Here is a 9,357-nt window from a genome sequence, read left to right as displayed (position 1 = left end):
ATATTAAGCAGTAAAGAAAAATATATTTGAATTCCCATAAAGTTCTTCCAGTTTGAGCTGCAAGTTTGCTTGCTTTGAAGGTTTTCTTTCCTTAATTCCCCCCATTCTACCCCCTCCTCTTTTTTTTTTTTTTTTTTTTTTTTTTTCTTTCAAGCTGTGTAAGTAGGTGGCAGGCATCTAATCTGATGACCGGGAACTAGATAAGAAGGAGGAAGAACAGTGGTGACAGTTTGATGGTAAAAGTCCCTCTTGTGTACTGTTAGGAAAATATCCATTAACGCTCATGGCATAAAGCTGTTAAAAAGTACTGCAGCAACTTTTAAAAACTCACCAGTCAGAGAAAGTAAAGATTGATACGGCTAAAACAGCAACTTGATGTGAAATAGGTATTACTGAAAGATGCCGTCGGTGCAGTCTGCGGATCTGAGTGTGTGATTTGACCTGGCTAGAGGTGTGTACCTGGTTCCCGGTTTATTCATGCCGGGGAGGCTGCATAGGGGTAGTTGACTTTCTTTTGTCTCTGTTTGTAATCTGTTTGAAACTCACTGTGCGGTACAGCACACTGGTCTTCTCTGTAGCTTGCAACTTTCCTATGAGTGTCATTGTCTGGGGATTTTTTTTTTTTTTTTTAAATGAATAACGGGGAGGGGGGAAAAGAGAACCGGTTTCTATACTTACTGTTTTGATATTTTTCCTTATGTTCTCCATATGCCAGGAGAAACTTAATAGGTGTACAGTTCAGGTGGATTTTGGTGAGGGGATAGGAGAAAATGTTACCTACTTATTCTGTAAGCAGTCTTACGTGGTCGCTGAAAGGATCTGCAGTTCAGTAGTCGTTATTGTATAACCTGACCATGCGTGTCGTTAAAAGCAAGTACTTCTGTTTCTTCACTGTTCAGGTGCAACGTATTATAAACGTTATCCTCAGAAGTGATTTATTATTTTTTCTAATGCTCCTTCACCTTAGTATTCACAAAAAAAGCCCATTATGCTACATAAAGGTGTAACTGTTGTTGAAACGCTGCTGTGTGCGTGGTACTTCCTGACAGCAGTGCTGTTCTGCAGCGAACTGCAGATCGAGAATAACGCGGTGCTCCACCCTTCCTTCCGCTCTTTGTTTCTTCTACCTAGTAGAAGTCCCTTTGATTTTAAGGTTTGGGCTCATAGACGTGCTTTCTCACAGCGTCCAGCCTACAAAGTGGTGTTGGACTATGATCTCATGTTTTCCACGTCGATACGCAGAGAGCAGAGCTCCCGTGTTCACGCTTAAGATGTGTGGCTTTCTTCTTTTGATACTCTAGATGGGTTCAGTATGTGATGGAGTGAGAAGCTAATGCCTATAGATTTAACTGTAACTAGGAAAAGGTTTCCATAGATCTCTGCCAGTGCACCTGCACACTATCATGCAGTGTCCTGTTCCAATGATGGGCTTCTTTTTTGGATATATTGCCAACCACAACATTTCTAATTCTGTGATTCTCAGATAAGGATTTGCTTGGGACTTAGATGAGGCCATCAAGTGCAATTTTCCTCTTGAGTTGTGACTCTGCTATCACTTGATTTTCAGTTTCCTCCAAGTAAATGATCTCTTTCAAGTTTAGGAGCTCTCTTTGGCATGCTGTGGTGCAGATGTGCAGTCTGCCCTTGTATTAAAAAAATGTTTGTAGAAGGTGATGGGATTTTGGGGACCCTGGAGACTAAAAAACATCGTACACCCTTGGACAAGCAAAAGTACCGTTGTCTCTTCTGGTTTATTTCTCTGCAGGGTTATGCCTGGGTCCAGTAGACTTTCTCCTCTGCTTTATCCCTGCACTGTCCTGAAGGTACAACTTAGAGGGAGGAGGAGTTGGTCAGGTTTGCCTCCCTGTTCGGTCATTATCCTAGTAAAAAGGAGATTTGAAAAAGAGGTTTTATGGTCATGAATTCTTTGTGGTTTGAACACTCGTGACTAGAAATGGCTTCATAACAGCCATCAAACCACCATTCAGTAAGGTCTGTGCTGTAGCTTTAAAAGATTTCCCTGCTTTGAATGAGTTTTTTTGAAAAAGGTTCTTGTATTCGTGGCAAGAGGAACGTGCCAAGTACACGTTGCTAAACTTGTGGCAATTTAACAGAGCAACTGTTTAAAGGATTTCGGATAATTTTCCTTCTACTTGAGTCAGTCACCTTTTTTTTTTTTTTCTTTTCTTTTTTTCCCCTCTCTCCAAATATAACACTGGAAAAGGAGAGAAAGAGAAACTAGAAGCAATTGGCAGAAGCCGGTAGGTTGGCAGGCATCTGATAGTATGGATTGTAAGAGGTGATAATATGTATGTGACACTTAACATAAAATAAACCACATACATATGGTGTTACAGAGATGAATGGAATAATCACAAAATTGAGAAACTGTCTTTCAGTCAGCATTTTTGCATCAACCTGTTTGCAAGGATTTGGTTTTGTGGTGTGATCTTTCATTATTGCAAGTGTTGTGAGACACAGAAGAGAGATTGAAGGATAACCTTTCGCCACCTTTCTGCTAGTTTTCTCGGTTTTCTGATCACTGTTAACGTTTAAGAGGAATATTAATGAGAAGTCTATGCCCCAGGGGATGGCTAACCTGTTTCCTCTTCTCTCCGTTTCAGATCTGACAGAGGTAAACTTCTGTGTTATGGGCAGATGCTAAGTGGCTGGTGCCACATGTGTGGTACCCATCAGTAAGCTACTAATTTCTCAAGCGGCTGAGCGGATTGGTTTGTAAGGTGCATGCTTGCGCTTAAGAGCAAGGTGAACGGTGATTCACGTGGTGCTTGTTTGCAAACGCTTGGAAAAAAAAAAAGCATCGATATGTTTCTCCTAAGGGCAGGTTTTCATTGTGAGTGTTTGAGTTGACTGGATTAGGCTTGTTTGCAGTGGCTGCAAGGAGGGGGAAGTTAGTTGTGAGAGAGTGGAAGTGATGGACAAGCCATTTGCCTGTTCAGCAGTAAATCACGCTATGAAGAAGACTTGAAGCCACTGCTGGTTGGGGTCCCCTTAGAAAAGTGTTTTAGCTTCTGTACAAATGAACTCACTTTCACGCATTTCTATTGAGCAGCCATTAGAGTTCTTCAGAAAGCTAAATGTGCTACCTGAAGATGCTACGCAAATGTGATCAGCGATCTATTCTTACTGCTTTTGACGACACAAGTCTACTCACCGATGCTTCTGCTGCGCTCCGTTTACAGTAAAATAACACTGCAAAACTCCACGGGAGCTAGCACAAGGCAGGGAGTGGGAACTACCAGTCAGTGCTGAGGGAAAAGATTTCCCCTTTCAGATTTAATTTGGTTGATTTAAAGTGTTTGTGAAACAGTGTCTTCAGTAAAGAGGCTGGGGAAGAGGGGGGTGTAAGAAAACAAATTGTTTCCAAACAGATCAATTACAAAATAATAGCTGTATCCTAGCTGTGTGTTTTCTTGTCTTTTGCTTCTGCTTTCCTTCTAGTTTTTATTTCTCCAAGTTGAACTCTTCTCATAATTTATTCTTGCATGTTTGCCACCTCTACCTTGGTACCTTATTCTTTGGCCTTTGATGTACTTATTTATCCCACCTCTCATGGTTTCAACAACTTTATCCAGTCCTTAAATTCTTTCCCAGGCATCCCTTAGGTTATTACTCAACTAAATAATTTTATTTAAGATTTACCAGAAAAGCTGTGGACTGAAGAGTGTATCACCTCCTATGTTCTCTCAAAGTCTCTAGCTCAAAGTGTTTACTGTACAGCCCTAATTTATGGGGGGCATCTGAAGTGTAAAATTGTCTCTGAAATATTGTCTCATCCAGGACTGAATAATTTTTTTGTCAGCTACATGAATATATATCTCATAATCTAACTTTTTTCTTGTTGAGCTTGATTCAGCTGAATGGGAGGATGGATCACTGCTTCTAAGAGAACTTCAGATTCTGGAGACGCTGTGGCTTTAAAATCCCATTCTTTAATACAGCAGAGGGTGCTTGCTTGAAGATGATCTAATTTCCCATAGCATTTTGCAGATCAGAGTGTGTGTGAACACGGACAAAATGCTCCACGTGGACCTTTTTTTTTCCTTAAAGTACAAAGCTGACGACATGTATATCAAATACATCCAACACTTTGAAGTTAAGCAAAAGGAGGGCTATGCAAGGTATGACAACGGGCTCAAATAATGCTGTCAGCACGTCAACCTTCCTCCTTCAGTTGAAATTTTATGTACGGTTCCTGGGGCTAGATGGCTGGTGCTATTCAGAGGTTCAGAGGTGTTTTTTTTCTAGCATTGTCAGCTTGATAGTAAGAATGGGAAGAGTCAGGGCTCCTAATTTGGTCTATTAGAAACTTCTGTAAAATTAAGCATGTGGTTGTCTCTCCCTGTGACTGTGCACACACTGTAAGTAAAGAGTATACTTCATGTATTTTTTTTCTGACTTGGAGCTCATAGCTGTTTCTCGTCATTCTGACTTGATCTTTTATTTAGTAATAGGAGATGCATAAATGTTGTGAAAATAGGAGAATAATTTTTAATTTTAAAAAAAATGTAGCTAGAACAATTTTTTGCTATGTTTTGGAGTGATGGGAAGAGTTTAGCAAAGACAATATTTCAATAAACTTCTACAAAATGAGTTGTTTTAACACTTCCATAGATACAGAACTGTCTTGGCTAGCTATTCATGTATTCTCAGTATATGCATGAATTCTGGTGCTTGAATTTGTAGCTGAAGTGAAAATATTACTGGCCTCTTTTTCTTTCTCTTCAGCCAATGTACATGTATTGTACAGTCCAGCAGAAGTGTAAGGGATATGTGGGTCTTCACAAAGGTACGTCATGTGAGCAGTTCAGGCTTTTGTCTGGCTAGACCAGCAGTCTGCTGTATACATCGTTAAATCTCTCTGGAATGACTGTAGTGGGGTGACTGTTTAAATTTCTGCTTCATATTTTAAGAGAGATGGCAATCTATTGAGGTAGGGCGATGGGGAATTTATATGTATTCACATAATACCCTCTGGCCAGACAATAAAGTTGATTTGCACATTTCTTCTCTAATAATAAGAGGAGAAAAATGGCTGTGACATAGGTTGGTATAATACAGTTTTTTACTCTTGGTGCCAGTGCATGTGTTTGTTACATTCTGATACAGTCTTTTCCATTGCTTTGCTTTCTGGAATACAGTTGCACATTAGTTTTCACACCAATGGTCGTGGCTTCAGCTGGAAACTGAAACCTGGTAAGTGTTGGCTTGGTGCACGGACTTTTGGGCAAACTTTTTCAATAACACTAGAGCCAAACCAACTCAAAAAAAAAAAAAAAAAGCTCCCCAAATTTAAGTATTCGTCCTTGCATTCCAGAAAGGATAGCTGGTATACTCTTTGCTTGGTAGGCTTTTGAAATGCTGGAGTATTGGTGTTTGTCTTCTTTCCCCTCCACCCCCCAAGTTTTCCTTTTTTTTCTCCTCCCATCAAGCACCAGGGCACTCATCTGTTGAAGCTCTACCCCCTGTGGTTCAAGTACATTCCTCCTATCAACCTTTTCACCCCACCTCCCACTGTCCCTCTTCACACATACTCTGACATCTCTTCTGCTCACCAAACTCACAAAGTTCAGGTCTAGATGGGTTTAATTCTGAGCTATTCTTTATGTAGGTCTATAATCTTCTCCTATAGATATGCATACAAGTTTCTTGTTGTGCTTAATCTTCTTTTCCTGGAAAAAAGGAGAAAACTTGAACAAATGAGAACTTCCATTGGAGAGCAAAAGACACAAGATTTGGTGTGGTGGTTGCTAACTGCGCAGGAGAAGATTGTAAAAGGGGGAAAAAAAAGACCCAGCCAACCAAAAAGACTATAAAGCCGCACTAAAATGTAAGGTCTTTCCTACTTTGGACTACTCAATGTAATTTCAACCATATCTGAGGCAAGTAATTAAAAATTTGACAGCCAGTGCCAGTTCCAGTAAAGGAAGAAAAGGGCATAAAAAAGGGCCTACATCTTGAACAAAAATACCAGGTTTGTTTTTTAAATTTGTAACTAATGTTAGAAGTAGGTCAGATGATGTGGTCTTTTTTGAAAATATTAATTTTCATATTTTATAGCCAAAAATGAAATTTTTACAGAAGTGCGATTGTAGAAAACGATGTATAAAATTTGGCAAAGGAAAAAAATTGTCTTTTCTGCCCTGTGCTGCTCTGAGCCTTTCTCTATCCTGGCTTTCTTCTCCGACTATTTGGACTTGACCTTTTGAAATTCCTGCATCTGTTCTTCCCTCCATATAAAATGCTGGTGATTTCAGTGTGTATTTCTTGGGTTGCCTTAGGAAGTAACATGCACAGCACCTTTTGTAAAACTTTCTAATATGCAATGATCTGGGCTTTTATTTCTTGACCCACCAAAAATAACCCATTTTTTTCCTTCAGCTACCTTAGGAAGTTAGCTTGTTGGAAGAGCGCATTTGTGTAATGAGTCGGTAGCGTTGTGCTGCGTTGGGATGGTTTTCTAGAAGGCAGAGGTTTCAAAGACTTCATCCCCTGCAGCTGCAAATGAGTCAGAAAACACTTTATGGTGAAGGAGAGATGCGTGCAGAGGGAGAAGGGAAGAAAATAATCTGCATAATTTTAAATCCAAGTTGGAATTCAAGTCCTACTTTAAACCAAACACATAAATAAAATGGTCTCGGGCTGTTTGCACTGGAATTTTAAATTTATTTCCTGGCCCATATGCTAGAGGGATCAAAACATCCACAGTGTAGTAGTGGTGGTGTGTGAATTCAAATTTAAACAGTATGTTGTAGGATTTTTTTTGTTACGTTCCAAATTTTTTAAACCTTGTAAAATTATTCACCTCTATCTAGAGAAGATGAGGCTTTTAGCTTTGAATTAATTTTCTATAATTAATATATGAAGGCTGAAAAAGCAACTGTGCTGGCCTATGGGGTACTCTTCTGTACTTAAAGGAATGATGAGGTAAGGGGAAAAAAGGGGAGAGCAAGCAGTTGGACTTCCCTCCCCTAAATCGATAAATAGAGAACCACCAAACTAGACTAGAAAATCAAACCTAAGTCAACCCGCAGATCCTTTGTTTCCCAGTAATTGTTCTTGCTGTGTTCACTGGTCCCCATAAGCTTGACTAAGGGGATAAGCCTTGCTTTCCTGTCTTGAGGCTTTTCTCTCTTGATCTATTGAAATTCAGAGTGGAGGGCCCCCTTTAGAGAATGTCCTGTGGTAGCTGTCTCCTCTGTAACAAAGAGGCTCCAGCTGTGGATATGGAGTGAAGAGAGAGGTAGCCTCTTGGGCAAGCAATTTGGAGTCATTTAAGAAACCAGTAGTTTTAATTTCATTTGGTAAGCCTGAGTCAGTGTGGTTTTCGGACCGCCAGTGTCCTGCACGTGAATCCAGGGAGTACCTGGGCAAGCCCAGTGTGTTCCACTCCAGGTTCCGTTCCTGAGATCTGTAACTGTAATGGAATTACATGGTGCAGCTGTGTAGTTTCAACAGGATGGAAGAGACATTGCCAGTCACTGGTTTGACATTGGAAGGATGGGATGTGGTTTCAGTCTTTGCAACAGGTAAAGACTGATCCCCTGAGTGAGTCCCTCCTCTGAACAGCAGCTCTCCAGTGTTTCAGCAGTATTCCTGCAGGAAGGAGAGGAGAATTCAGGTGTGCCACCTAAGTGCGAATTTGGGTAAGAAGTAGTAGGCGTAACCCCAGTTAGAAGGGCAGATAAATTTTTTTCCGCATCATCTAGCCTTCTTCATCCCAGTCTGCTTCAGCAGCTTCATCTGTGTTGAGATACCCAGCCACTGGTTATGCATGTATAATTACAGCTAGTAGAGTTGTTTTTTTTAAGCATAGCAGTCCATGTGTGTTGTCATTTCATATGCATACTAAATGAGACAAGAGGCACTACTTAAAGAGCAGGCTTGGGAGAAAAGTATCTTTTTAAAAAATTAATCTGGGTCTATTGTTTTGATGAAAATAATACCACTGGGAAAAAAAAAATAATTGGTTGTAATACCATTGGCTTGTGAGAGCTGCAGCAACATCTCTTAATCCACAGTATTTACTGAACGGAACCGGTAAGTCTGGTATGGTCAGCATGGATACTTGATCTTTACCCATTCTGTGGAGAAGTTACAAGTGGGAGCAAGGCATGGGTGTGTTCTGTATTGATATATAGATAACCTGAAGCAGTTAGAAGACTTGGAGATTGTGTTGAGCGTCTTCTCAGTGTTAAGTTAAAAATACAAGGCTAGATAGTAGGCAGAATGCAGACATAAAGCGATATATTGGCAAGCTGTTTTCTGAGTAAAAGTTGGGGATTTGCATTCCCTAGGGAAAGCATAGACGGTATGCATCAGCGGTGGGAACTCCTGTTCTCACCTACTGTTTTTCAGACTGCAATATGAAATTACTGCTGTAGGGCCTTGGTGAGCTGTTCCAGCTTAACTGGGCAAAGAAGATCTACAATAATTTCTTTTGGGGATAGAGGAAGAAGTTAACTGCTCAATCTACCAAGGTAATGGTAGAGGAGCTCCTCATTTGGTAGAGGAGCTCCCATCAAACACGATAGAGGAAGAAGTTAACTGCTCAATCTACCAAAGTAATGGGAGGAGCTCAGCGCAGGTCTGTTTAGGTCAGGCTGTCCAGTATTTGTATTGAAAAAACATCTACGTACAAACTGTAGGTAGAAATTTGGGAACTCTTTTAGTGCACACTGAAAGCAAATAAAGTATTTGATGGTTGGATTCAGTCTGACCTACCTGCTGTTGTTTGTTTTCATTTCTTAATCTGGTGCTGGCACAAAGCCTCGTGAACATGAAGTCAAAGAAAAGGGGGGCTTTTTTAGAAGGCACTTTGGTCAACAGCTGTGAACAAAGGTGGTTTTACTGAACCATTGACACAGCCTCCTAAAGGAGTGTACCGAGAGACTCTCTGGAAATATCTAGATTTCATGAAGGGAAGGACCATCATCTCTTTTTTTTTTTTTTTTTTTGTTTCCTCACTGCAAGTTGATTGTTCCAGTAATTCTGTAGGGCCACAGCGCTGTGTCTTGCGCAGTAGTTGCTGTGTGTTACTAAAGGTTGTCCATAGATGAAAATCACTAAGTAGCAATATGATTTGGTTGAAAAAATACTAATTCTTGGCATTCTTCATAATTCCCTGGTTAATATTTGCACTGATTTCATGTCTGGATATCCACACTTAGATCTGAAAAAAATCTGAGTTTATTTTGTGAAAGAAGAACTTAATCTGCAATTTTTTGTTAGCTTAATGGAGGGGGCTGTGCAGGTGGTTATCTTGGTCTCATACAACGAAAGCTGGTAATGATTTGCCATAACATTTCCAATAAAAATGTTAACCAAATAATCCTG

The 9,357-nt window shown here is 40.2% G+C and overlaps 1 protein-coding gene across 2 annotated transcripts in view; it reads left to right on the top strand.

Annotated features, from left to right (window-relative positions):
* Positions 1 to 9,357, top strand: part of ELMO1 (engulfment and cell motility 1) — a 314,062-nt gene that overhangs the window by 612 nt on the left and 304,093 nt on the right. The window lies entirely within an intron of this gene.

The sequence above is a fragment of the Egretta garzetta genome, unplaced genomic scaffold (assembly GCF_000687185.1).
Source record: "Egretta garzetta isolate BGI_Z169 unplaced genomic scaffold, ASM68718v1 scaffold514, whole genome shotgun sequence".
Lineage (NCBI taxonomy): Eukaryota > Metazoa > Chordata > Aves > Pelecaniformes > Ardeidae > Egretta > Egretta garzetta.
The sequence above is the reverse complement of the archived record's forward strand: the minus strand, read 5'-3'. Positions and strand labels throughout refer to the sequence as shown.